This window comes from Colobus angolensis, unplaced genomic scaffold (genome assembly GCF_000951035.1).
Source record: "Colobus angolensis palliatus isolate OR3802 unplaced genomic scaffold, Cang.pa_1.0 Scaffold208, whole genome shotgun sequence".
In the NCBI taxonomy this organism is placed as follows: domain Eukaryota; kingdom Metazoa; phylum Chordata; class Mammalia; order Primates; family Cercopithecidae; genus Colobus; species Colobus angolensis.
The window spans coordinates 147,830-151,395 of NW_012115244.1; the positions used below are offsets into that span (position 1 = coordinate 147,830).

The 3,566-nt window shown below is 62.8% G+C and overlaps 1 protein-coding gene across 1 annotated transcript in view; it reads right to left on the bottom strand.

The window, feature by feature from the left end:
• Positions 1-3,566, bottom strand: part of SHANK3 (SH3 and multiple ankyrin repeat domains 3) — a 66,231-nt gene that overhangs the window by 48,965 nt on the left and 13,700 nt on the right. The gene's annotated exons all lie outside the window — the stretch shown is intronic.

The following is a 3,566-nucleotide window of genomic DNA, read 5'->3' on the forward strand; positions in this document are numbered from 1 at the left end:
GCCGCCCTTCCGCAGCGGGCGGGCATCCGCGGACCACCGGGGATGGTGCGGCGGAGGAAGGGGTCCCGGAGCTGGGGTGGGGGCCGCGTTGGGGCACGAAGACCAAGGTAGGGCGAGAAGGGGAAGGAAAAACAATTAATTTCCGGAGGTGGCGGCTTCTCCCCCCCACTCCACCGACCCCCAACTCCAGGCCCGGAGGAGATGGCGGGGACCACCCCTGCCCCGGGCCTGGGGGTCGGACGACGGGGACCTCCAGACCGGGGAGGGTCCAGGGCCTTCCCACCGCCTTGGCGAGAGGCCCTCCGAATTAACCCTTTCGACCACGCCCTGCGGTGTTCAGCGCGGCTCCCCCACCCCAGCCTAGTTTGGGGAGTTTGCTCCGGACTTCCCCGAAGGCCCCCTGGCCGGTCTGGATCCAACGCCTGTCGCCCCCTCCCCGTCACCTTAGCGACGACGGGATGGGGGCGCGACCTACGGGGAAGGGCCTAGGGGAGGGGGCGCTACTAGTCTCCACCTGCGACTGGGAAGTGAATTTTAGTTTTACGCGTTGTCGTGGCAACGCGGGGGGGTGATGAGTGGGCGGAGGAGGGGGGGAGCTCAGTAAAGAAACTAGCTCAGGCACCGCCGCCCCATCGGGGCGCACCAGGCCCCCCAGCCCTGAGCGGCCTCTCGGAACTGTCCAGCACTGCGAGCCCCTGTGCCCCCAAGAGCAGCCCCTAGGTCGAAATAGCTCCGACTCCTCCAGAACTCTCCCAACCCGCTTTGCCTGGCGTTCCCCACCCCCCACTCCCGCCCCCGAGCAGCCCCAGATCCTCGTAGAGGAGCCGCTGGCCCCCTGAGGGCAGAGCTTGAGAACGTTCACAGAAGAGCCTGGCCGGGGGAACCCTTCTGCCTAAGGAGGAAAACAGCCTCTAACCCCCAGCCTCCCCAACAGCAGCTCCAGATCACCCACAAAACGGATTTTGCCTGAGCCTCCCAGGAATAACCTTGAACTGCTCCGGCCCCTATACACGTAGAAAAACCTCCCTACCCTCTCCTACCCGCCACAACCTGGACCATCCTAAACACCCTGGACCATCCTAAACACCCTGACCCACACAGAACAGAGCGTGACACTCCCTCCAAGAACAGCCCCCACTGCCCCACAGATCCACCTCCACCACCACCTGCTCACCCCAGAGCACCCCTGACCCCATATAGAGTGTTTCTGATGAGCCCTCTCCCCTCAAAACAGCCTCGGGCCAACCCCAGAGCAGGACCTCTCTTCCCTGGGACCAGCCTGGCTTGCTCCTCCCGCCTACCCAGGTCACCACTGACCCAGCAGAGCGGAGCCTCCAGTGCGGTGTGCGGGTCACGTCCTGCGTTCTCCCCACTCCTGGACGATTGCTCCCTGCCCAGGAACTGTGGTCCCAGCATCACAGACCTTCCACCCCCCTGTCCAGGCCCCTCCCAAGGCCACTGGCCTGGCCTGAGTGGTGCAGCTGTGGGTCTCCCAGGGGAAGGGGCAGGATGGGAGGGGTGGGGGTCCCGGGAGCAGGGAGCAGGAAGGGGCCCTGGAGGCTCCCTTATCTGCAGGAAGCACCTTGGAAGGCACGAGGGCTGGATTTCCTGTGGCCCAGCCCTGGAGAGAGGAAACTAATGCTTCCTGGCCCACCTCGTGTCTCCACCGTCTTCCTGCCCGTGTCTCTCCCACCCCGGTCACCCAGGCCCCCAACTCCCTCCCAACCCCTCCTTCAGCCCTAACCCTAACCCTCCTTGCCATCCCTCACACCACAACCTCTACCTGCCTTTGCTCCCAGGTGCCGGCCCTTCATCCCACTGTGGCCAGCACGAGGTGGTGGATGAGGCCTCTGAGTCCACCAGTGATGGACTCTCCTTCCACAGCCCTGGGCCTCCTCCCTCTCCCTTGAGCTCTCCCTGCAAGCCTGCCCTTGGCTGGATGGACCCAGAGACCTTACAACCCCCAACCCTTAGACTGGACCTCTGGGCCCCACCAGCCACCTCCTGCCAACCCACCAGCCCAGGTGCATCCAGCCACCCAGGCCAGCACTGGGGCTGTGGCCGCTGAGCCTTTCAAGAGAAAATCTCACATCTTCACCAACTAGCAGCCCACAGATAGATGCTAGACCACACATGGTCCCCAGACTCAGCTGGGTCAAAGACCCACTGCCCAGGGCAACACCGAAGCCCCTGCCCAGTGCCTCCCTAAGCCTGGGTTCTGCACAGTGCCTGGCACGCGTGATGCTCACATCGTGAACAGAGTGCAAGCCTGAGTCACTCCCCAGCTCCACCGCCACCCCGGCAAACAGCAAAAATAACAATACCCACAAGCACTCACACACATGACGTCCTCCGGGTGGCTTCCTGGAGAGGAAGCCAAGGGACACGGGGTGTCTTTGCCCCTTATTTTGTTGAGAATAATCCCAACGTTCCCCACGGCCTCCCCAGGCTTCCTGAGGACCCTCCCTCAGGCCCACCAGACCCCACCTGCCAGGCAGGGCCACCCTGGGCCCAGGCCTACCCCCTCTTCTCTCCTGTCTCTGACCTACAAGGTGGGGATTTGCAGGACACCATGGCCCCTAGGCTTTCCCTTCCTTCCAACGGCCAAAATTCTGGAAAGATCTGTCCTTCTCACCATCCCCACTTCTTCCCCACCTGCCCCCACACACATTTAGACACAAATAGGCCTCACAAGGCCTGGGAGAGCTCATGTGGGCAAAGCACCCAGAATAGTGCTGGACACAGGGGTGGGGGGCCAACCAAGCCCTGGATGGACCCCAGCCCACTGCCTCGCTGCCACCCCCAGGCTGAGGCCACTGCAAGGGCCCTCCCTGCCTCAGCACTTACTGTGACACCTCCCAAACCTCAGCCCTTCTGTCTTAATACACTCTCCAGCAAGGGGGCTCATACCCCCTCCCACCCTCAGGACCTCGGGTGGGCCTGGGTTCGCCCCCTGCTGCCTTCTCTCTTATCAGAGCTGTTGGCCTCACTTCAGCTGCACTCAGAGCTGTCCCTTCCCCACCCCCCAGTATGGCTCCCCTGGCCCCTCTCACTCACTCCCTATCCTTCCTCTCGCTCTGCCCACAAACCATGGGCGACCACTTCCCTGGAAAGATCACCGAAGGCAACGCCAGCGCCCTGTGCTGCTAACCCCACGGGCACGTTTCTATCCTGTCCCATCTAACTTCCCCGGAACCTTCACCTCCCTTGGCTTCCACACCTCAGTCAGGGGAGACGACCCTCTGCTCCCAGGCCATCCCCTCCACCTTCCTCTCCCAAGTGGGCCTGCCTGGACCCACACTGCTCCGCTGCCTCACTCTGGTCCCTGCCTTCCTTCTGAGGCCCCTTCTAGCATACTCTGACTCACTTATTTGTGCTTTAGTGTCTTCCTTTCCCTGCCAAAATGTAGGCGCCCAGTGGAGAGAGACCTTTGCTGGTTTGGTTCACTGAAGTGTCCAAGCCCCTGGCACACCCCTGATGCATGGCAGTGCTCCCACTGTGTGCCAGGTCAGCACACCAGCCTCCATCTGCAAGTCCACACCCAGCTTCCCCTCTCCAGATCAGTC